We start from the raw sequence: 27,113 nt of genomic DNA on the forward strand, positions 1-27,113 counted from the left end.
TGATGGCCTGGCTAGAAAGCTGCATGAAGTGTAAAAAAACTGTTCTTTTCCAATATTTTTCCAAGCTGGACATAATCCTTAACTACTGACATTTTATATAAATGTGTTGGGCTGCAATATTCTTCAATTTGCTAATGTACAAACATAAAGCCAAACACAGACTATGTAATTTAATGGGCAACACCAGGGACAAGAAGTTTGTTTATTTGCTGGACATTTATAGATAAGTTGTCTCGATACTGTCACTTGTTGATAATTGAGCCTGCATGGTTATACAGAGGCTGGGATATACATACAAAAATGTCAGGAAATAGAAATAATTGGAAGGAAATTAAAGGAATACTTAGATCCTGTTCAGCTGAAAATCTGACACAATTAACACATGGATGGTAAGGAGATGTTATTATCTACAGAACCATGACAACTTAATAGCAGGTCTTCAAACATCTTTCTTTTCCTGTTATTAGTGCTCCAATCTGGGCAGGATGACGAATTCTTGCAATGTACCATACTCAGCCCATACTGTGTGCTCCGAAAATAATTAAAAATATATAATGTTTAAAGCTGCACTTCTTCCGCTGTGCGTCTGCTCATTATAAGATGAATGTCATCTTTACTTGTTTACTTTAAGACTCACTTAATAACATGGTGCTAATAGCACACATTGCAAGGCATAAGCTGCTACTGTTACTATGGATTACAAGCCATTTTCTTAAACATTTCACACCACTCAGCTGTAGCACAAAGATAATAATAAATGTCTTATTACTGTTTTATTTAAATCTTTATAATATTTTTAGATACTTCTGTCTACTTCTAAGTGTAGCAATAGAAATAAAAAGGTAACTGTCAGTGCACATATGCCTTCATCCATTGTAAGGGCAGGGTAACACCACCGTGTTTTTTCTGATCTGAAGAAAGAGGGTTGATTATACTAATCACACTCTGATCACACCCTGAACACAGTTTGACCAGAGTGTGAATATTGTGAACCGATTTTCTCTGATGAGAAGATGGAAAACAATTCTCCATCTTCTCCATTGTGTCAGTCTATGAAATTCGGACTGCATTAAGATGTCATCCGAGTGCGGTCCGTTTTCTATCACGGACTCACTGACTTGTATGGCAGGAAAACAACTGCTGTGGGAAGGAGGGAAACAGGAGTGCAGCAAAGGCCAGACAGATATTGGTGGTAGAAGACTCTATAATTAGGTGGATAATAATAACCCCTTCATGACCGTGGGATTTTCCATTTTTCCGTGTTCGTTTTTCGCTCCCCTCCTTCCCAGAGCCATAACTTTTTTATTTTTCTGTCAATTTGGCCATGTGAGGGCTTATTTTTTGCGGGACGAGTTGTACCTTTGAAATACATCATTGGTTTTACCATGTCATGTACTAGAAAACAGGAAAAAAATTCCAAGTGCACTGAAATTGCAAAAAAAGTGCAGTCCCACACTTGTTTTTTGTTTGGCTTTTTTGCTAGGTTCACTAAATGCTAAAACTGACCTACCATTATGATTCTCCAGGTCACCTAACATGCCTAGGTTATTTTTTATCTAAGTGGTGAAAAAAAATTCCAAACTTTGCTTAAAAAAAAAAAAAATTGCGTCATTTTCCGATACTCATAGCGTCTCCATTTTTCATGATCTGGGGTCGGTTGAGGGCTTATTTTTTGCGATTCGAGCTGGTGTTTTTAATGATACCATTTTGGTGCAGATACATTCTTTTGATCGCCCGTTATTGCATTTTAATGCAATGTCGCGGCGATCAAAAAAACGTAATTCTGGCGTTTCAAATTTTTCTCTCGCTACGCCATTTAGCGATCAGGTTAATGCTTTTTTTATTGATAGATCGGGCGATTCTGAACGCGGCGAAACCAAATATGTGTAGATTTGAATTTTTTTTATTGATTTATTTTGATTGGGGCAAAAGGGGGGTGATTTAAACTTTTATATTTTTTTTAATTTTTTTCACTTTCTTTAACTTTTTTTTACTTTTGCCATGCTTCTATAGCCTCCATAGGAGGCTAGAAGCTGGCACAACACGATCGCCTCTGCTACTTAGCAGCGATCTGATGTTCGCTGCTATGTAGCAGAATTGCAGGTGTGCTGTGAGCGCCGACCACAGGGTGGCGCTCACAGCTGCCGGGGATCAGTAACCATAGAGGTCTCAAGGACCTCTATGGTTACTATTCTAAAGCATCGCCGACCTCCGATCATGTGACGGGTGTCTGCGATGCGATCATTTCCAGACACCCGGCGTTTGACAGCAGCATTTAACTAGTTAATAGGCGCGGGCAGATCGCGATTCTGCCCGCGCCTATTACGGGCACATGTCAGCTGTTCAAAACAGCTGACATGTCCCGGCTTTGATGCGGGCTCACCGCCGGAGCCTGCATCAAAGTGGGGCTTCTGATCTCGGACGTACTATCCCGTCCGAGGTCAGAAAGGGGATAATAATAATAAGGGTCATCTGCTGTCAAGACCATGAATGCTGAACAGTGTGTTGTCTGCCTCGTGCTCGGGTTCTGCATATTGTGGATCGGATAGACAGATTATTGGGTGGGGACAGGGGCGGACTGGGCCGGGTAGCAGGAATGCATTTGCCCCCCGGGCCGGTGCATGAGCAGCTGCACAGGGCCGCTGGAATACCGGCAGCGATTTTACTACATAGTGCACCATCCCTCCCGCCGGCCCTTTAAATGGTCCTGTATGCGCGCGTTCGGTTGCCGGCCCTGACAAGGGCCGCAGCGGCCGGCGTCAGTGCGGGTCGCGTTAGCAATGAGCACGGCCGCGGTCCTTGTTCCTGCGTGTGCTGAGTGTGCTCGTCTGCTGCTGCTGCTGCCCTTGTCAGCGCGGGCAAGCAGGAGACCCCGCGTGCACACGCAGATATTTGAAAAGCTGGCGCGCATAGGGCGCCTCCACCTGTGTCTGACGCTGGCCGGCCTGAACCAGCGTCAGAGAAGACTGCTCTCACCAATGCTGCCTGGGATCCTCTACCGCCGACGCTGGGACCCGATCCACCTCAGCCCTTCATCCTCCCGACCTCCCCCCCCATCTCAGGGACCTGGTAAGTCCCAAGATGATTTTTTTAAATGTGTATATACAGCAGTTGCACCTATATAATGTGTAAAGACTGCTATATATACATTATATAGGTGATGCTGCTGTATATAATCACTGTATCTCCTATACAATGTATATATATACCAGTCTATATACATTATATAGGGAATGCTGCTACTGATGTATATAGATTATATAGGTTACACTGCGGTGTGTGTATATATATATATATATTTATATACACACACACCCATACATATATACACAGCAGTATCACCTATATAACATATATACACATCAGTAGCAGTATTCACTATATAATGTATATAGACTGCTATACATACATACATTATATAGGTGATACAGTGATTATATACAGCAGTATCACCTATAAAATGTGTATAGATAGCAGTCTATATACATTATATAGGGAATACTGCTACTGATGTGTATATTCGTTATATAGGCGATACTGGTGTGTGTGTGTATATATATATATATATATATATATATATATATATATATATATATATATATATATATATATATACACACACACACGTACTTATATACACAGCAGTATCACCTATATATAACGTATATACACAGCAGTAGTAATATTGCCAATAGAATGTATATAGACTGCTGTATATACAATATATGTGATACTGGCTGCTTCTGTATATAATGATTGTATCACCTACATAATGTATATACAGCAGTCTATATACATTCTATAGGTAATACTGCTACTGATGTGTATATTTGTTATAGGTAACACTGCGGTGTATGTGTATGTGTATATATATATACATACACACACACATATACCCAGCAGTATCACCTATATATAATGTATATACAGTAGCAGTATTTCCTATAGAATGTATACAGACTGCTGTATATACATTATATAGGTGATATTATCATTATATACAGCAGTAGCAGTATCATCTGTGTAATGTATAGACTACTTCATATTCGTTATATAGGTGATACTGCTGTGTATAGTCGCGGTATCTATCCATTTAATCGTCTAAGGGTCACTTCCGTCTGTTTGTCCGTCATGGAAATCCCGCGTTGCTGATTGGTCGCGGCCGGCCACGACCAGTCATCGACGGGCACAGTCCGGCCACGAATTCGCCCCTCCCTACTCTCCTCCGGTCAGTGCCCCCATTGCGGTTTAGCAGTCTGTTACCGCTGCTATTAACCCTGTGTGACCAACTTTTTACTAGATCTAATGTTAAAAATTAAAAAAAAATTAAAAATCATGCTATTCTCACCTTCCGGTGCCTTTCCCACTCCTCGTGACGCTCCGGTCCCAAGAGTGCATTGCGGCAATGACCGGAGATGATATAGCGGTCTCGCGAGACCGCTACATCATCACGTGTTATTGCCGCAATGCATTCTTGGGACCGGAGCGTAGCGAGGAGCATCGGTAAAGGCCTGGGCTGGATCCGGGGGCCGCCGGAAGGTGAGTATACAACTATTTTTTATTTTAATTATTTTTTTTAACAGGAATATAGTGCCCACATTGCTATTTACTACGTGGGCTGTGTTATATACTACGTGGACTGTGCTATATACTACGTCTCTGTGCTATATAATACGTCGGCTGTACTATATACTATGTGGCTGTGCAATATACTGCGTGGGCAGTGTTATATACTACGTGGGCTGTGCTATATAGTATGTGGCTGTGTTATATACTGCATGGGCTGTGTTATATACTGCGTGGCCTGTGTTATATACTACGTCTCTGTGCTATATACTACGTGGGCTGTGCTATATACTACATGGCTGTGCTATATATTATGTGACTGGGCTATATACTACGTGGCTGGGCTATATACTACGTGGCCTGTGTTATATACTACGTGGCCTGTGTTATATACTATGTGGGCTGTGTTATGTACTGCGTGAGCTGTGCTATATACTACTATACATATTCTAGAATACCCGATGCGCTAGAATCAGGCCACCATCTAGCGTGTGTATATATATATATACACATATTATAGTCTAGAGATGTTTATATAGTATGGTGCTATGTATATAGTGTAGAATTCACACTATATATACACTGCCACATCTCTACACTATATAATATTTACACCGCTCTATATTCCTTAGCACGGTATATAATATGCAGCTGTGTATATAATAGAATGTAGTATACCGTAAATACTCGTGAATAGTGTTGAGCGATACCGTCCGATACTTGAAAGTATCGGTATCGGAAAGTATCGGCCGATACCGGCAAAGTATCGGATCTAATCCGATACCGATACCCGATACCAATACAAGTCAATGGGACTCAAGTATAGGACGGTATTCCTGATGGTTCCCTGGGTCTGAAGGAGGGGAAACTCTCCTTCAGGCCCTGGGAACCATATTAATGTGTAAAATAAAGAATTAAAATAAAAAATATTGCTATACTCACCCTCCTACGCAGCCTGGACCTCACCGAGGGAACCGGCAGCGTTGTTTGCTTAAAATGCGCGCTTTTCCTTCCTTCCGTGACGTCACGGCTTCTGATTGGTCGCGTGCCGCCCATCTGGCCGCGACGCGACCAATCACAGCAAGCCGTGACGTAATTTTCAGGTCCTTCTAGGCATTCAGTATTTTAAAATTACGTTCCGGCTTTGTGATTGGTCGCGTCGCGGTCACATGGGCGACGCGACCAATCACAAGCCGTGACGTCACGGGAGGCAGGAGACGTGCGCATTTTAAAATGCGCGCGTGTCCAGCCTCCCGTGACGTCATGGCTTGTGATTGGTCGCGTCGCCCATGTGACCGCGACGCGACCAATCACAAGCCAGAACGTAATTTTAAAATCCTGAAGGACCTGAAATTACGTCACGGCTTGCTGTGATTGGTTGCGTCGCGGCCACATGGGCGACACGACCAATCACAAGCCGTGACGTCACGGGAGGCTGGACACGCGCGCATTTTAAAATGCGCGCGTCTCCTGCCTCCCGTGACGTCACGGCTTGTGATTGGTTGCGTCGCCCATGTGACCGCGACGCGACCAATCACAAAGCCGGAACATAATTTTAAAATACTGAATGCCTAGAAGGACCTGAAAATTACGTCACGGCTTGCTGTGATTGGTCACGTCGCGGCCACATGGGCGGCACGCGACCAATCAGAAGCCGTGACGTCACGGAAGGAAGGAAAAGCGCGCATTTTAAGCAAACAACGCTGCCGGTTCCCTCGGTGAGGTCCAGGCTGCGTCAGAGAGGTGAGTATAGCAATATTTTTTATTTTAATTCTTTCTTTTACACATTAATGTTGTTTCGATACCGATACCCGATACCACAAAAGTATCGGATCTCGGTATCGGAATTCCAAAACAGCAAATATCGGCCGATACCCGATACTTGCGGTATCGGAATGCTCAACACTACTCGTGTATCAGCCGAGTTTTTCAGCATTTTTTTGTGTGCTGAAAATGCCACCCTCGGCTTATACACGAGTCATTGTATATATACACTGCACAGAACCACTCTTCCTGTCCTGTATACATACACTGCACAGTACCACTTCTCCTGTTCTGTATATATATACACTGCACAGTACCACTCCTCCTGTCCTGTATACATACACTGCACAGTACCACTTCTCCTGTCCTGTATATATACACTGCACAGAACCACTCCTCTTGTCCTGTATATATACACTGCACAGTACCACTCCTCCTGTCCTGTATATATACACTGCACAGTACCACTCCTCCTGTCCTGTATATATACACTGCACAGTACCACTCCACCTGTATATATACACTGCACAGTACCACTTCTCCTGTCCTGTATATATACACTGCACAGTACCACTCCTCTTGTCCTGTATATATACACTGCACAGTACCACTCCTCCTGTCCTGTATATATACACTGCACAGTACCACTTCTCCTGTCCTGTATATAAAAACTGCACAGTACCACTCCTCCTGTCCTATATATAAACACTGCACAGTACCACTCCTCCTGTCCTGTATATATACACTGCACAGTACCACTCCTCCTGTCCTGTATATATACACTGCACAGTACCACTCCTCCTGTCCTGTATATATACACTGCACAGTACCACTCCACCTGTATATATACACTGCACAGTACCAATTCTCCTGTCCTGTATATATACACTGCACAGTACCACTCCTCTTGTCCTGTATATATACACTGCACAGTACCACTCCTCCTGTCCTGTATATATACACTGCACAGTACCACTTCTCCTGTCCTGTATATAAACACTGCACAGTACCACTCCACCTGTATATATACACTGCACAGTACCACTCCTCCTGTCCTGTATATATACACTGCACAGTACCACTTCTCCTGTCCTGTATATAAACACTGCACAGTACCACTCCTCCTGTCCTGTATATATACACTGCACAGTACCACTCCACCTGTATATATACACTGCACAGTACCACTTCTCCTGTCCTGTATATATACACTGCACAGTACCACTCCTCTTGTCCTGTATATATACACTGCACAGTACCACTCCTCTTGTCCTGTATATATACACTGCATAGTACCACTCCTCCTGTCCTGTATATATACACTGCACAGTACCACTCCTCCTGTCCTGTATATATACACTGCACAGTACCACTCCTCTTGTCCTGTATATATACACTGCATATTACCACTCCTCCTGTCCTGTATATATACACTGCACAGCACCACTTCTCCTGTCCTGTATATATACACTGCACAGTACCACTCCTCTTGTCCTGTATATATACACTGCACAGTACCGCTCCTCCTGTCCTGTATATATACACTGCACAGTACCACTCCTCCTGTATATATACACTGCACAGTACCACTCCTCCTGTCCTGTATATATACACTGCACAGTACCACTCCGCCTGTCCTGTATATATACACTGCACAGTACCACTCCTCCTGTCCTGTATATATACTCTGCACAGTACCACTCCTCCTGTCCTGTATATATACACTGCACAGTACCACTCCTCCTGTCCTGTATATATACACTGCACAGTACCACTCCTCTTGTCCTGTATATATACACTGCATAGTACCACTCCTCCTGTCCTGTATATATACACTGCACAGCACCACTTCTCCTGTCCTGTATATATACACTGCACAGTACCACTCCTCTTGTCCTGTATATATACACTGCATAGTACCACTCCTCCTGTCCTGTATATATACACTGCACAGCACCACTTCTCCTGTCCTGTATATATACACTGCACAGTACCACTCCTCTTGTCCTGTATATATAAACTGCACAGTACCGCTCCTCCTGTCCTGTATATATACACTGCACAGTACCACTCCTCCTGTATATATACACTGCACAGTACCACTCCTCCTGTCCTGTATATATACACTGCACAGTACCACTCCTCCTGTCCTGTATATATACACTGCACAGTACCACTCCGCCTGTCCTGTATATATACACTGCACAGTACCACTCCTCCTGTCCTGTATATATACTCTGCACAGTACCACTCCTCCTGTCCTGTATATATACACTGCACAGTACCACTTCTCCTGTCCTGTATATATACACTGCACAGCACCACTCCTCTCGTCCTGTATATATACACTGCACAGTACCACTCCTCCTGTCCTGTATATATACACTGCACAGTACCCCTCCTCCTGTCATGTATATATACACTGCACAGTACCACTTCTCCTGTCCTGTATATATACACTGCACAGTACCACTCCTCCTGTCCTGTATATATACACTGCACAGTACTGCTCCTCCTGTCCTGTATATATACACTGCACAGTACCACTCCTCCTGTCCTGTATATATACACTGCACAGTACTGCTCCTCCTGTCCTGTATATATACACTGCACAGTACCCCTCCTCCTGTCCTGTATATATACACTGCACAGTACCACTCCTCCTGTCCTGTATATATACACTGCACAGTACCACTCCTCCTCTTCTATTGTCAGAGAGGTGACATTTGACTTTGGGAAGGTCAATACTGGTTTATTATTTTCAGGGGTTTTTTTATGGTAAAATAAAAAAAAATATTGGAAAACCCATTTAAATGGATATGGGTTTGTTTGGCAGGCAGGGCTGCTTCTTTGTCCCAGTCCGGCCCTGTGTGTGTCTCTTTATACAGTGGAACTGTGTGTGTTTGGTGTGTGTCGAGATATATATATATATATATATATATATATATATATATATTTATATTCGCAAGCTTGCAGTAACAAGACCACCTGTTCCCGGCGGCGGCAGCTTAAGATCCGAAAACCCTTTAAGGATGGGTCGCTACTCATGGGCCACTGCTGTGTGCTTGCCCCCCAGGCTAAAATTTGCCAGCCAGCCCCTGGGTGGGGATGGGGAAAACCCAGCATTTAAGGTACACATCAATGCCAGTGACAAAGATAGGATACGTTCACATTTGCGTTGTGCGCCGCAGCGTCGGCGCCGCAACGCACAACGCAAACAAAAACGCAGCAAAACGCATGCACAACGCTGCGTTTTGCGCCACATGCGTCCTTTTTTTCATTGATTTTGGACGCAGCAAAAATGCAACTTGCTGCGTCCTCTGCGCCCGGACGCGGGCGCCGCAGGGACGCATGCGGCGCAAAACGCAAGTGCGACGCATGTCCATGCGCCCCCATGTTAAATATAGGGGCGCATGATGCATGCGGCGACGCTGCGGCGCCCGACGCTGCGGCGCCGACCGCAAATGTGAACGGAGCCATAGAGGGAGATGGAAGGTCTTTAAAAATAATTAGAGAGAACTAGGAGAGAAGCTGAAGGCCAGAAACCTGCAAGGTGGTGTTTTCAGAAATACCGCAAGCAAATGCAAGAAGATTTACAAATAAAAAGAATGAATTGTAGATTCTTATGTTGGTCACAGAATATGATGTTTTGGGCATTATGGAAACCTGGCTTGATGAAAGCGATAACTGAGTGACAAACGTAGAGGTTTAAACTACATTTAGAAAGGACAGGGAGGGCAAAAAAGGTGAAGGGTGTGTATTTCTGTTAAATCTATCTTAACTCCTGTACTCAATGGACACATTTGGGGGAGCTGTGACAATATATCTACTATATAATTGTCTAAGGGTCACTTCTGTCTTTCTGTCTTTCTGTCTGTCTGTGTCTGTCTGTCACGGAAATCCTAAGTCGCTGATCAGCGATGGTCTCAGTCCGGCCGTAAAATGGCCGCTACCTATTCCCCTGCAGTCAGTGCCCTCTCCATACTCCCCCCAGTCAGCGCCCACCGCCCACATAGCGCTGTAGCAGTCCATTAAACCGACTGCATTACACAGCGGCATAACACGGTGTAACGCAGTCTGTTAACTCTGCTATTAACCCTGTGTGACCAACTTTTTACTATTGACGCTGCCTAAGCAAAATAATTAAAAAATAAAAAATTGTGATATACCGTATATACTCGAGTATAAGCCGACCCGAGTATAAGCCGACCCCCCTAATTTTGCCACAAAAAACTGGGAAAACTTATTTACTCGAGTATAAGCCTAGGGTGGAAAATGCAGCAGCTACCGGTGAATTTCAAAAATAAAAATAGATGCTCCATACCATTCATTATTGCCCGATAGATGCTCCATATAAAGCTGTGCCATATATAATGCTCCATACCATTGATTATTGCCCCATATATTATCCATATATAGCTGTGCCATATAGAATGCTCTGCACCGTTCATTATGGCCCCATAAATGCTCCATATAAAGCTGTGCCATATATGCTCTGCACCGTTCAGTTTGGCCCCATAGATGCTCATTATAAAGCTGTGCCCTATATACTCTACACCGTTCAGTTTGGCCCCATAGATGCTCCTTATAAAGCTGTGCCCTATATGCTCTGCACTGTTCAGTTTGGCCCCATAGATGCTCATTATAAAGCTGTGCCCTATATGCTCTGCACCGTTCAGTTTGGCCCCATAGATGCTCCTTATAAAGCTGTGCCCTATATGCGCTGCACCGTTCAGTTTGGCCCCATATATGCTCATTATAAAGCTGTGCCCTATATGCTCTGCACCGTTCAGTTTGGCCCCATAGATGCTCATTATAAAGCTGCCCCATATGGAATGCTCTGCAGCGTTCAGTTTGGCCCCATAGATGCTCCACATAAATCTGTGCCATATATAACGCTGCTGCAATAAAAAAAACAAAACACATACTCACCTTTCTTGCTTGCAGCTCCTCAGCGTCCCGGCGTCTCTCCGCACTGACTGATCAGGCAGAGGGCGCCGTGCACACTATATGCGTCATCGCGCCCTCTGACCTGCACAGTCAGAGCGGAGAGACGCCGGGAAGATGGAGCGGTGCCTGGCGTGTGGAACGTGGACAGGTAAATATGCGATACTTACCTGCTCCCGGCGTCCCGCTCCTTCCCCCGGACAGCTGGTCTCCGGGTGCCGCAGCCTCTTCCTCTATCAGCGGTCACCGGCACCACTGATTAGAGAAATGAATATGCGGCTCCACCCCTATGGGAGTGGAGTTCATATTCATAAGTTTAATGAGCGGTCCCACGTGACCGCTGTACAGGGGAAGAGCTGCGGCACCCGAAGACAGTGTGACGGGCAGGGGGAGCGTCAGGATCGCCGGGACTAGGTAAGTATGCCTCAGCGCCCTCTCCCCCTCACCCGCCGACCCTGCCGCCGACCGAGTATAAGCCGAGTGGGGCACTTTCAGCCCAAAAATTTGGGCTGAAAATCTCGGCTTATACTCGAGTATATACGGTACTCACCTTCCGGGGCGTTTCCCGCTCCTTGCGACGCTCCGAGCCATGCATTGCGGTCTCGCGAGATGATGACGTAGCGCTCTCGCGAGACTGCTACGTCCTACTGGGTGAAGTTAACCCGTGTGTGAATCCATATTGTACCGCCATATAGTCCATCATTACTTAGCAGCAGGCTCCATCTCTGCATGGTGGACCCTGGGCTGCGAACGCACCTTACTCTATCTTTCTAATTATTTGGTGCGTTCCGCTAGCCCTAACAAGAGGTAAGTGCAAATCTAGATGTTGGAAATGTGACTGAAATGATCTATCTGGACTTTGCAAAAGCATTTGATACTGTTGTACACAACAACCTTATACTGATGCTACAGAAGCCAAGACTATGGGAAACTATATGCAGATTGGAAATTGACTAAAAGACAGGAAACAAAGAATCGTCATAAATGGAACATTCTCTAAATTTGATATAGCCAGCAGTGGGGCACCACAGGGATCTGAGCTAGGACCAATTCTTTTAAACCTCTTTATTATTGACCTTGTGAATGGGATTGAGAGTAAAGTGTCAGTCTTTGCTGATGACACCAAACAATATTAGGATATTAAAATGTGACCTTCACAGTACAACATTACAAAACAATCTGGATAAGATATGTGAATGGGCAAACATTTGGCAAATGAAGTTTAATGTTTATAAATGTAGAGGAATGCATCTAGGACGGTGTAATCCTATGGCTGCATATACATTAAATGGAAATATACTTGGGAATACAGAACAGGAGAAGGACTTGGGTGTGCTGGTTACAAGTAAGCTGAACACCAGGACTCAATGTCAAGCAGCGGCATAAGCAAGCAAAATTTTAAGGTTCATAAAAAAGAGATAAAATTCCTTGATCCCAACTACCCATTTATAAATCACTTGTGAGGCCATAACTAGAATATGGGATCCAGTTTTGAGCTTCACATTTTAAATGTGGTCATTTAAGGGGGCACTAGATTTTTACAAAGGAATGGAAGCTTTCATATGAGAAGAGGTTAGAAAAGTTGGACTTGTTTACCTTAGAAAAAAAGACGCCTCAGAGGAGATCTCATTCATATGTATAAATATGTGTGGTCAATATAAAGGACTGGCACATAACTTATTCCTTCCAAAGATCATATTACGAACCAGGGAGTATACTAACGCCCCATCAACTAGTCAAAGGGTTCATTTACATATCATAAAAAGACTATAGAAATACTTTTTCTAAAAATCTTTTTATGTGTCTAATTTAATAAAGGGATTGTTAGACCGGGAATTTCCAGGTCTGCTACCATTGGTGGTATGGCACTGCTGTTGGATTGCAAATGGCCCATATATCATGCTTGTGTGGCGGCCCAGGGTCCTGGTCATCACAGTAGCATTGCTTTCCTCATGGGGAGAGTGATGTTATGTTTGGATGCGATGAAGGATATCTTTTATCAGGTAATCACCATACACCCAACATGTTCACACTCCAGGCCACAAGCGTGAGCTTTTGATCCTATTCCTAGGTGATTCCCTATATATATTATGGTTTGGAGGGAAAGAGAGGTCAGATTGTCAGAGAGACAGAAGAAAGCAGACCGACATAGAGTGTCAGAAGGTCTGAAGGGGCCGTGTAGTCTGAAGTGCTACAGCCCCTGGAGAAAGAGACATATAGAAGGAAAGAACATCGTTTAGTGAGCATGCAGGAGAGTGAAGCACAGGAGAGGAGATATCAGGGGAGACCAGCTACGAGCAGGCTGCCTACTTCTGAAGTGTAGATAACCAATAGCCGGACCATCGAAGTTGTAAGGGACTCTAAGACTTACAGCAGAGACCGGCAGGACAGCTGAACTGCAAGTTACCTGTCTACCACACACACCTGAAGATACAGTAATATATAGAGCCAGGGGTGTGATAGAGCTCCTGTAAAAAGGCTTGAGTTACCTGTAATACAGGTATTGTCCTATCCTATATGGGGGACAGAGAAGAACTGTGAGGACCTTATCTAAAGCCATAGGCAGTAAGGGACTACAACACCACCACGCTAGAGGAAGGCTTTTAACTCCACCTGGTAAAGGGGACTCTGGAATCGCTTCCAAGCCGACCAGACCCTGCCTGCCCTGTGATCTGGTACCCTGGACTGCGCCTGCCTGAAGTCTTCAGTAAACCAGGTAAAGAGACTGCAAACCTGTGTCCTCGTTCTTTACTGCGCCATTTACAATCTTCCATCTACACACCGGGAGCCCTGGGGATATACTTCACCTGTGGAAAGTCATACCATCTAGCTGCCATAACATTACCCCAGAGGACTCCTTAAAGCAGCGTCGGTCCCCACTGACCGATAAGCACAGGTGGCGTCACGAACATAAACTTTATTCAATTCCCCTTTTTAATGGGCGCCCAGGGCCATGGACCAGGTCACCACCGTGACATCCCCCTGTGAACACCAGACCCGGTACCGGGTACCACACAGCCCTGGCAGGCAACTGACTTGCACTGGGGCCCTTTTCTGACTGTGTCCGTCAGTGTGAAAAACTGATGTCTTCTTAGGTGCTTCTCCTGCTACCATAAAGATTGGACACAAGGATCTGCCATCGGGCTCTTGTTTCCAGTAGTGCAACCATACTGCTCGCCTGAACGGTCAATCTTCAAGAGGGCAGTGCCCCCAGCAAAACAAGAAGCCTCCCTTTAAAAGAACATATTGCTCCCCTCGAATTCATTAACATTGTGTTTTTAGTTTGCACTGTCAGTAAGGGTACGGTCCCACGACCGTTTTCTCTGCAGAAGAGAAAAATATTTTGATTTTTCTGATCAGACTTTGATCAGAGTGGAATCAAAATGACATCAGTTTTTCTCCGACATGGAGAGGAAAAAAAAGGTTCTTCCCTTTCTCCATTTTGTCAGTTGATGAATACTGGACAATACTTAGATGTCATCCAAGTGCAGTCCAATTTTTGCACATAATCATAGACTTTCAGTGCAAATTTTGATCCACCACTCAGATCATAACCAGATGTATCAGATTTTTGTCTACAACCACTACATTGAATATCATAGGTACGCGTGCTCTTGTGAAAACCAAGGATAGCACTTGTCCGAGAAAATCGATCATGTGCACAAGACCTAACACAAAGTCCTGTCCATGAATGCCGTTATTTTCCCTGCCGCCACCAAACCTTCGTCTATCAGTACTTCTTAATTACCTTTATCTTAATATTGGTCTTTGTAAACTGATATTGTATTCCTAGTAACATTTTTTTGCAGATGAGTAGTATAATCCTTTTCACTTCTCCTATTGCTTCATCCGAAAAGACACTGTTAGTATGCAATAATCAATACATGTAAAATTCAAACAAATGAAATGTCAAGATTTGTTTTATGAACACCGTAAAGTGTTTATCAAAATTTGCTGTTGGTTCCTGTTAGCGGCTTAAGGACGTCGCTTTTTTTTTCCCCAGACACAAAAGAACAGCAAAGTGACAGAAAGTTATTGAAAGTAAAAGTCGAAAACTTATTTCGTTGAGATTTGCTGTGCTTTTGCTCCCCCTGCTGGAAAACTAATGAAGGGCAGAAGAACATCGGAGAAGCAGATCACGTACTTACTGTAGATCTTGTCACCCTTCTCGTCTTTTTCTCCCTCCTTGTTTTTCACAGACAGGAGCTAATAAATCTGACAATTGGACTGTAATGATGTCAATTAACACTGCTAACTTTAAATCTCCCAAAACAAACTTTGTAAAGCAATTTTATCTACCACTTCATCCTGCTCCCTGCGTTCAAGCTGGAAAATACTACTACACTGATTAATTGTTTTTGACCTGAGGATCAGGTGCTGAATGTTAATATTTTCCATGAGTGGATGGCTAAAATAATCCCGCTGTGCTCTGTAAGGAATATGGCCTATTATAGCTTGGAAGTCACATCCTTCATGTCTGGCTCCTGGATTTCAGGACAATAGATTCATGTGCTCATTGCTTTGCTGCTCGATGCTCGGTGTTTTAGCTCAGTATTGGAGTAGGAGCCTCTCCAGTGAATAGTTAATGTGCTCTTCTAAACCCTAGCAATGCACACGCCGCCGCCACATGATCTTGTGTTTTTTTGCATTATTAGCGGCGATACGATGAGGATTAACATGCGGCATTATTCTTTGTGTATCAAACACAGCAGAATTTTCTATGATTAATTCTTTTCATTTTCAGCGGAGGCGAATGAATTTGTGGGCGAGAGGCGTTAATAGAGGGAGATAACTATACAAAACAGCGATTATAAAAATATTCACACCCCATTCTATTTTCTCAAGTTTTATTGTGAAGCTGATGGAACTGAAGATGACATAATTACACTTTTTTTTATAGTGACGACAGAAAAAATGTCATAAGATCAAAGTGATCTACAGGTATTAGAGTTAGGATCTTTTGAAGGCCGGGGTCACACTTGCGTGTGCACGAGTCTCTCGCATCAAGACCTGGTATTGCCGCCGGCAATTGGACCGGAGTTTGCGGCTGAATGACTTTCTATGCAACTGAACGCTCCGGTCCGAACCACCGGCGGCTGTGCCGGGTATTGATGCGAGAAACTCGCATGAATTTCTCGCATTGAACTCGCAAGTGTGACCCAAGTCGTATAGAGGTACATGTTAGAATGATTTCTTATCACATGTGATGGATGCAAATGCACAGTCCGCAGCATAAAAAAAGTTATAGCAACATGTTGCAACCCAAAGGAGATGAAAATGACACTCTTTTGACCTTTATCGGGAGTCTCTGTGTATATTAAATGTATGTGTAAAAAGGTTTTCAAAATGTAGGTTGGAAATTACTTTGCAGATAAAAATCTCCAGGATTGACGTGACCAATGTTCATTTACCATAGCTGATGGTTAAAGAGGTTATCCAGTCTAAAACAACAAGAATGCGACTGCAGACTTGTGAATCCTTACAGCACGCGCACTGCACACTGTGAGAATTCTCTGATGTCAGCATCGGGATCGGCATTCATGTGACCGTAAGTATCTAATTTGCATTCGCCCAGCTACATGCCAAGTAGGCTGCTTTTGGCGCCTTCAATGCATGTGTATTACGCAACATCAGAAACAATCTAGTTGGAATGTGGCCGGAAATATGCAAATCAAATATGTTCGGTAACATAACCATCAATCACGGAGTCAACACTAGAGAATCTTAAATTTACACAGAAATAGAGTGACTGCAGACTTGTAAATTTAGACAAGACAAACCCTTTAACCGCTTCACGACATGTGCCGTACACATACGGCACATGTCAATCTCCATCAGTGGTATTTAACACGCTCGTGCCGGAAGTGCATCACAAACCCCGCCCATTGGCATCTGTGTCACATGCCCGTTGGTCGCCGATGGGTTGGCATGGTAACCTGAGGTCTGCAGGAGACCCTTGTGGTTGCCAAAGCCGAATATCTATGAGTGCCACTCAGCAGTTGACGCTCATAGCAAGTGATTATTCTAGCTACACACAGCAGGGCTGCGGGTAGCAGAGGCGATCGGATGATCGCAGCGTCTAGTCTCCCATGGAGACTATTGAAGCTAGTAAAAAGTAAAAAAAGTTTTAAAAAATATAAAAATAAATTAAAAAATGTAAAAGTTTAAATCACCACCCATTCACCCAACTTAAAATACAACAATTACAAAATAAAAAACATATTTGTTACTGCTGCTTTCAGAATTGCTTGGTCTATCAATATATAACACTAATTAATCTTATCAGTAAGTGGCATAATGAGAAAAAAAATCAAAACACCAGAATTCCTTTTTTTTGATCGACAAAACATTACATTAAAATGCAATAACGGGCGATCAAAACATCGTATCTGCACCAAAATGGTATCAATAAAAATATCTGCTCGGCTCGCAATAAATAAGCCCTCACCCAACCCAAGATCACGAAAAATGGAGGCGCTATGGGTTTCAGAAAATGACACTTTTTTTTAACAAACTTTGGATTTTTTTAACCACTTACCGTATTTTTCTGACCATAAGACACACTTTTTTTCCTCCAAATTTGGGAGGAAAGTGTGGGTGCGTCTTATGGTAGGGATGTAGCATGTAGGGAGGGGGGCAGCAGCGAGTGGGATCACAATTATATCCCACTTCAGGAGGCAGAAAAATGTCCCCACTGCCGGGAATCAGCTGCTGGGGAAAGCACGTGGTCACGATGATAAAGTGCAGTGAATATTCATTAGCTACTCCCCGCCCACCTATCAGCTGAGCGGGGGCAGCAAATGAATACTGCACTTAAGCAGGGACACACATGGATTCCTCAGCGCTGACTCCTGCAGTAGCTGGGGAGATCCGTGTGTCCTGGGGAGGAGGAGGCAGCAGCAGCAGCAGGGTCCGGGAGAGAGGAGATTGCTGGTACCTTCCTGGGCTGGAGCCGAGTGCTGTGCAGGAGGACCTGTGATGATGTCAGAAGTGGGCGGGCTGGAGCATCACATGGCAGCACAGAGCCCTCCCTCTTCTTGACATCATCACAGGTCCTTCAGACTCCAACACTAGAATCTGCTGGCTTCCATTACCTGTGCTGTGGAAAGGCAGGGAGAGCTCTGTGTGTGCAGCCATGGGATGCTTTTCACCTCACCACAGCTGGCTGCCACAATGAAGAGGTTAGTCTTTCCAAAACACAATAAAGCACTCTGCCACTCCTTTAGTGAACTATAACTCCCAGCATGTCATAGGATCTGCAAGACATGCTGGAAGTTATAGTTCTCCCATGGGATTTTAAAGCAGCACTCTAGTGTTATTTTGCAGTGCTGGAGTGGTGCTTTCAATATAAGCCCTGCGCCCCCATTCTTATACTCACCCTCCAGCATCTTCATATAGTACTTCACAGACACCACACTGGTCCCGCAGCTTCCAACATAATAACACACTATTATATATAATAACACCACATATAATAGTATGTTATTAAATATTTTACCACATTTTTTTGCTTCAAATATTTTTTTCCCTATTTTCCACCTCTAAAACCTGGGTGCGCCTTATAGTCCGGTGCGTCTTATAGTCCAAAAAATACGGTAAATAAAAAAGAACCTAGACATGTTTGGTATCAACAAACTCATGATGGAGAATCATAATGGCAGGTCAGTTTTAGCATTTGGGATAGTTACAACTAGCACACTCCAATGTGATGCAAAAAAAGGGGTATTTAATATACATACAGTAACCACAAACGTTTTGGTCTGCCTCCACTTGCGGTGGATACCGCGTGGCTCTCGTGTCTCTTCCTTTCCCGCTAGCCGGACTGACCTACCATTCAAAACTGTTTTCAGTGCAATTTTTCCAGTAAAACTTACATTTTGATGTGAATCAGTTAATTCCTATCGGGGTTCCACTATATATACCAGTCATGCTACATTTAGCACACTGATGAAGGTCCATTGCAGACCGAAACATTTGTGGTTACTGTATGTATATTAAATACCCCCTTTTTTGCATCATATTGGAGTGTGCTAGTTGTAACTATTCCACGTATTAAGGTTTGGGAACCTATATCTATGCACCTCCTCTTTTAGGCTGTGCTGAACATTTTCTATATCAGTTTTAGCATTTGGTGAACATGGTTAAAAAAAAAAAGAAGATATTGTGGAATTACACCTTTTTGCAGTTTCACCACACTTGCAATTTTGTTCCCATTTTCCAGTATATCGTATGGTAAAATTAATGGTGTTCTTCAAAAGTACAATTCGTCCCGTAAAAAGCAAGCCCTCACATTTTTGCCAGAGCTATAAAAAGTTATGGCTCTGGCAAAAAGGGGAGCAAAAAACAGAAACTCAAAAATGGAAAATGACCCCGGGGGTGAAGAGGTTAATATTGATTTTCTTCTTCTATTAAAATTAGAAATCCCCATAGACCAACTTCATTGAGGTATATGTTGTGCATTGGGCAGCAATGTGAAGTATTGGGCAACATCCTTAGGCTACTTTCACACTAGTCCGTCGGTACTGGCCGTCGCAAACCGTCGGTCCGACGTACCGATGGACAATGTGTTAATGTAGCACAACGTGGGCAGCGGATGCAGTTTTACAATGCATCCGCTGCCCATTGCGAGTTCCGGGGAGGAGGGGGCGGAGTTTCGGCAGCACATGTGCGGTTGAAAATGTCGGACCCGACCCACAAAAAAACTTTACATTGAACGTTTTTTTGTGCGTCGCGGCCGCCAATGATGGATGTGACGTGTGGCCATACGTCGCAATGCGTCTCTAATGCAAGTCTATGGAGAAAAAACGCATCCTGCGGGCAACTTTGCAGGATGCATTTTTTCTCCAAAACGACGCATTGCAATGCCCATCACACGACGCTAGTGTGAAAATAGCCTAAGTGAAACAGGACAGATTGCCATTGTACTATGTAGGAAAACGGAAGACGGTGATAAGAGTATTGCCCAAATAGCAGGTAAGTAATAAGATTTACCCAATGCTTAGGGTATGTGCATGTGTTTAATATTTGCAGCATATTTTTCTGTGTTGGCAGGAAAAATGCTGCTTAAAATATGCTTCATTTTTGCAGTTTTTTTGCTGCATTTTTACTTAATTTGCAAAAACGCTGAAAGAATTGACATGCTGCAAATTTAAACAAAGACAACATTTAAGATGCATGTGAGTGAGAATTAAGAAATATTTTTACTTTGCTGGTACTGTAAAAAAAAGACATTTTTTTCAAAGACAATAATGAACCGAAGAAAAAAAGCATTGAAAAAATGCTGCAAAGAAGCATTATATAAACGAGCCCTTGCATCTAATTATGACAGCCCACAGCTAGACATAGTAAAAAATTCAATATCTAAAAGGGTTGAAGTGTATTGAGCAAGGTCGGAAATGGTATAGCCGAAATGGGGCAGTGCGCGTGAGGTAAGGATTTACAAGTTGGCAGTAACATAAGTTGTGGCTTTAGAATGGACAGCCCCTTTAAAAGAATTGTCTATTTCCTCAGCCCTCAGCCAATTAATACTTAAAAAAATCACAACAAGCTTTTCCTACTCCAGATCTGCCTCTCTGCCACTCCTTGCTGGTAAATATTTACAGGGCTGCAGCAGTATTTATCTATACACATCATACAACCGCTGCAGCCAATCACTGGGCTCATCAGTAAGGTAGGAGGCTCAAGACAACTGTGCAAAGTTATTGGCTGTAGCTGTCATATGTTAAAGATGGGACATGAGTCCTCTAAACAAAGACTGTGTGGTGCCGTGAAAAGGGAGTACTGGTCTAGCAGGGGCTATAAGTAATCCCTGGTTCTTCAAAATATCTACTGCATAATTTTCCATAAATTATATCATAAATGGTGATGAGAACTGTTCCACATTGCAGTTTCCTGAGTTATCCTGTTCTCTGACCTCATCTTGTATTTTAACCACCTGCTTTCCTTCTGATTTTGTCTCCAACGTGACTGTCATGGTTCCCAATGGCAGGGACTCAGGCAAAAACGGACTAGCTCTAGGAATGATGGAATCTCAGATGACCGCGACGCTGAACCTAACACGCAACTAATAGTAGCCAGGGGGTGTGCCTACGATTATCCCTAGACACCTCGCACCAGCCGGAGATCTAGCTTCCCCTAGCAGAGGAATACACAGACCTGGCTTGCCTCCAGGGAAACCCCAAAAGTGATAGTAGCCCCCCACATATAATAACGGTTAGGTAAGAGGAAAACACGTACGCAGTATGAATATAGATTCAGCAAAGAGAGGCCCTCTGACTAGATAGCAGAAAATACAAAAGAGGACTTCGCGGTCACCTCAAAACCCTAAACAGCCATCCTGAAATTACTTTAACTCCGTTATCAACTCATGACTCCGGAGTAGTAATTTCAGATCACTAGAGCTTCCAGCAGCAAAGGAAATATAAATGCATGCTGGACAAACAAACACAAAAAATGCCAAAGATCCAACTTAGCTGAATTGCAGACTTGGAGCAGGTAGCAAGCAATAGAGGTGCTCTGGTAACATTGATTGCCGGCACTAGAATGACTGAGAAGCCAGACTAAATAGGAAACTCCCAGTTTCCTGATGGAAACAGGTGCAAGACAAAAGTCAACCAGTACCACCAGTAACCACCAGAGGGAGCCCAAAAACAGAATTCACAACAGTACCCCCCCCTTAAGGAGGGGGCACCGAACCCTCATGAGAACCACCAGGGCGATCTGGATGCGCCCTATGAAAGGCGCGAACCAAATCAGAGGCATGAACATCGGAGGCAGTCACCCAAGAATTATCCTCCTGACCGTATCCCTTCCATTTAACCAAATATTGAAGTCTCCGACTGGAAACGCGAGAGTCCAAAATCTTCTCCACAACATACTCCAACTCACCCTCCACCAGCACAGGAGCAGGATGCTCAACAGAAGGAACAACCGGTACCTCGTACCTCCGCAACAACGACCGATGGAAGACATTATGAATGGTGAAAGATGCTGGCAGGTCCAAACGAAAAGATACAGGATTAAGAATCTCCAAAATCTTATAAGGACCTATGAACCGAGGTTTAAACTTAGGAGAAGAGACCTTCATAGGGACAAAACGAGAAGATAACCACACCAAGTCCCCAACGCGGAGATAATGACCCACACGACGATGACGATTAGCAAACTGCTGAGTCTTCTCCTGAGACAACTTCAAATTGTCCACCACATGACTCCAAATCCGGTGCAGTCTATCCACCACCGTGTCCACTCCAGGGCAATCCGAAGATTCCACCTGGCCAGATGAAAAACGAGGGTGAAACCCTGAATTGCAAAAGAAAGGAGAAACCAGAGTGGCAGAACTGGCCCGATTATTGAGGGCAAACTCTGCCAACGGCAAAAAGGCGACCCAATCATCCTGATCAGCAGACACAAAACACCTCAAATAAGTCTCCAAGGTCTGATTAGTTCGCTCCGTCTGGCCATTAGTCTGAGGATGGAATGCAGACGAAAAAGACAAATCAATGCCCATCCTGGCACAGAACGCTCGCCAGAACCTAGACACAAATTGAGACCCCCTGTCAGAAACGATGTTTTCCGGGATACCATGTAAACGAACCACATTCTGAAAAAATAAAGGAACCAACTCAGATGAAGAAGGCAATTTGGGCAAGGGTACCAAATGAACCATCTTAGAAAAACGGTCACACACCACCCAAATGACGGACATTTTCTGAGAAACTGGGAGGTCCGAGATAAAGTCCATAGAGATGTGCGTCCACGGCCTCTTCGGAATAGGCAAGGACAACAACAATCCACTAGCCCGAGAACAGCAAGGCTTGGCCCGAGCACAAACATCACAAGACTGTACAAAGGCACGCACATCCCGAGACAGGGAAGGCCACCAGAAGGACCTGGCCACCAAATCTCTGGTACCAAAAACTCCAGGATGACCTGCCAACACAGAAGAATGAACCTCCGAGATGACTCTACTGGTCCACTCATCTGGAACAAACAGTCTCCCAGGCGGACAACGATCAGGCCTATCAGTCTGAAACTCCTGCAAAGCACGTCGCAAGTCTGGGGAGACAGCAGACAAAATCACCCCATCCTTAAGGATACCCATAGGCTCAGAATCACCAGAGGAGTCAGGCTCAAAACTCCTAGAAAGGGCATCTGCCTTCACATTTTTTGAACCCGGCAAGTATAAAACCACAAAATTAAACCGGGAGAAAAACAACGACCAGCGCGCCTGTCTAGGATTCAGACGCCTGGCAGACTCAAGGTAAATCAGATTCTTGTGATCAGTCAAGACCACCACCTGATGTCTAGCACCCTCAAGCCAATGACGCCACTCCTCAAATGCCCACTTCATAGCCAAGAGCTCCCGATTACCGACATCATAATTTCGCTCGGCGGGCGAAAACTTTCGAGAGAAGAATGCACATGGTCTCATCACTGAGCAATCGGGACTTCTCTGCGACAAAACCGCCCCCGCTCCAATCTCGGAAGCATCAACCTCGACCTGAAAAGGGAGCGAAACATCAGGCTGGCGCAACACAGGGGCGGAAGAAAAGCGGCGCTTAAGCTCCCGAAAGGCCTCCACAGCCGCAGAGGACCAATTGGCAACATCAGCACCCTTCTTAGTCAAATCAGTCAGAGGTTTAGCAACACTTGAAAACCCAGTTATAAATCGACAATAGAAATTAGCAAAGCCCAAGAACTTCTGAAGGCTCTTCAAAAACATCACAATAGTCAGACAAAAATGCCGGAATTTCAGAGGGAGTAGATGAAGCAATGGAAACCAAAGGTACTTCCCCATGAGCCCCCTGACATCCCCAGCTTAACACAGACATTGTTTTCCAGTCAAGGACTGGATTATGAGTTTGCAACCATGGCAATCCAAGCACTAAGACATCATGCAAGTTATGCAACACAAGGAAGCGAATCACCTCCCGATGGTCAGGAGTCATACACATAGTCACTTGTGTCCAGTATTGTGGTTTATTCCTAGCCAATGGTGTGGAGTCGATACCCTTCAGAGGGATAGGAACTTCCAAAGGCTCTAGGCTAAACCCACAGCGTCTGGCAAAGGACAAATCCATAAGACTCAAGGAAGCGCCAGAATCCACATAGGCATCCACAGTAATAGATGATAATGAACAGATCAAAGTTACAGACAAAATAAACTTAGACTGTAAAGTGCCAATTGCAAAAGACTTATCAACCTTTTTTGTGCGTTTAGAGCATGCTGATATAACAAGAGCAGAATCACCACAGTAGAAGCACAACCCATTTTTACGCCTATAATTCTGCCGTTCACTTCTGGACAGAATTCTATCACATTGCATAATCTCCAGTGTCTGCTCAGAAGACACCGCCAAATGGTGCACAGGTTTGCGCTCCCGTAAACGCCGATCAATCTGAATAGCCATAGTCATGGATTCATTCAGACCTGTGGGCGTAGGAAACCCCACCATGACATCTTTAACGGCGTCAGAGAGACCTTCTCTGAAATTCGCCACCAGGGCGCACTCATTCCACTGAGTAAGCACAGACCATTTTCGAAATTTTTGACAATATATTTCAGCTTCATCATGCCCTTGAGAAAGGGCTATCAAGGCCTTTTCAGCCTGAATCTCCAAATTAGGTTCCTCATAGAGCAACCCCAGTGCCAGAAAAAACGCATCCACATTGAGCAGCGCAGGATCCCCTTGTGCAATGCAAATGCCCAATTCTGGGGGTCACCCCACAACAAGGAAATCACAATTTTAACCTGCTGAGCGGAGTCTCCAGCGGAGCGAGATCTCAGAGAAAGATACAATTTACAATTGTGCTTAAAATTCAAAAAACGAGATCTATCTCCAGAAAAGAACTCAGGTATAGGAATCTTGGGTTCTGACATAGGAGCATGTATAACATAGTCTTGGATATTTTGAACCTTAGAAGCAAGAGTATTCAGGTTTGTAGCTAAACTCTGGATATCCATTTCTTAACAGCTGAGATCTGAGCCATTCAGGGGTTAAGAGGAGAGAAAAAAGCAGCAGACTGCAATTATGGCTAGACAGAACTTCTGAGTAAAAAAAAAAAAAAAAAAGTGTCAGAAACGTATTTTTTCTCTCTTTCTTCAGCCAATACCTTTAATACATTGCGGCCGGCAATACTGTCATGGTTCCCAATGGCAGGGACTAAGGCAAAAACGGACTAGCTCTAGGAATGATGGAATCTCAGATGACCGCGACGCTGAACCTAACACGCAACTAATAGTAGCCAGGGGGTGTGCCTACAATTATCCCTAGACACCTCGCACCAGCCGGAGATCTAGCTTCCCCTAGCAGAGGAATACACAGACCTGGCTTGCCTCCAGGGAAACCCCAGAAGTGATAGTAGCCCCCCACATATAATAACGGTTAGGTAAGAGGAAAACACGTATGCAGTATGAATATAAATTCAGCAAAGAGAGGCCCTCTGACTAGATAGCAGAAAATACAAAAGAGGACTTCGCGGTCACCTCAAAACCCTAAACAGCCATCCTGAAATTACTTTAACTCCGTTATCAACTCATGACTCCGGAGTAGTAATTTCAGATCACTAGAGCTTCCAGCAGCAAAGGAAATATAAATGCATGCTGGACAAACAAACACAAAAAATGCCAAAGATCCAACTTAGCTGAATTGCAGACTTGGAGCAGGTAGCAAGCAACAGAGGTGCTCTGGTAACATTGATTGCCGGCACTAGAATGACTGAGAAGCCAGACTAAATAGGAAACTCCCAGTTTCCTGATGGAAACAGGTGCAAGACAAAAGTCAACCAGTACCACCAGTAACCACCAGAGGGAGCCCAAAAACAGAATTCACAACACGTGACATATTGGGATTGACACTGGGTAACGACCGTTCTTTCCACCAACCCGCTGCACCGGGCAGCAGCTGATTCTAGTGACCCACAGGCTGAATACACGAGTATCAAAATCTAGTCTATTATACAGTATTTCCACTTTAAGCTTCAATATTCACATCGATATTTAATTAGCACAAAAGTTACTAAAAAGTGATACCTGTATGAGATTTGCATACACGACATTTTGTTATGTTCTGCACATAACAGGCTGACAGGATAAATATGATGAGGGCATAAAATGTGCACAGTGCCAAATGTAAAAACGCTACACAATCTGCATATCCTGGGGCACTGATAATACATGTGTGTGAAACTAATTTATATCTGTGTGTAAAATTTTAATGTGTTACAAGGATAAAATATAAATGTGAAAAGTCAATAAGTAGTGTTGTAACTTACATAAAGGAACAGTTGAGTTGTCTTCAGTAAGATTTTGTCTGATTTTTACAACATTGTGCCAGTTCCTTATTTTTCTTGTTGATAATGGTCAACTATGTAAAAAAAAGAAAATACATGTCAATTTTTTACATTTTTTAATTTTTTATATTTTTTTTAACTGTAAATTGTTATTAGAATTTTTACAAATTTTAACAAATGGACATAAGTCCGAACACACAATTACAAATCAAAGGCATATGAAATAAAAAGGTTACAATGACAAGGCAGTGTGAGACACCATAGATGAAGGAACTCCCTAGTACAATAAGACGCTTATATATTAAATATAAAATGGGTCAATCATACCCATAATCTTGAGCGAGTCCCGATACCAAGAATCCCCCATTATACCTTAATTAGAAAGTTGCAACAAAACGCATACATGGAAAAATAAAAAAAACAAAAGGGGATTATCATGAGAAAATCCACATACTGTATATATATATATATATATATATATATATATATATATATATATATATATATATATATATATTTATCTTTACCACCACAGAGGACTT

The 27,113-nt window shown here is 43.6% G+C and overlaps 1 long non-coding RNA gene across 1 annotated transcript in view; it reads right to left on the minus strand.

Moving 5' to 3' along the window:
• The window catches only part of LOC143817942 (uncharacterized), a 119,308-nt gene extending 92,668 nt beyond the window's left edge, over window positions 1-26,640 (minus strand). The window contains exon 1 of the long non-coding RNA XR_013224220.1: window positions 26,554-26,640. This is a non-coding gene — a long non-coding RNA (uncharacterized LOC143817942). The remainder of the gene's footprint in view (window positions 1-26,553) is intronic.
• Window positions 26,641-27,113: the final 473 nt, after the last annotated feature.

The sequence above is a fragment of the Ranitomeya variabilis genome, chromosome 3, assembly GCF_051348905.1.
Source record: "Ranitomeya variabilis isolate aRanVar5 chromosome 3, aRanVar5.hap1, whole genome shotgun sequence".
NCBI lineage: Eukaryota > Metazoa > Chordata > Amphibia > Anura > Dendrobatidae > Ranitomeya > Ranitomeya variabilis.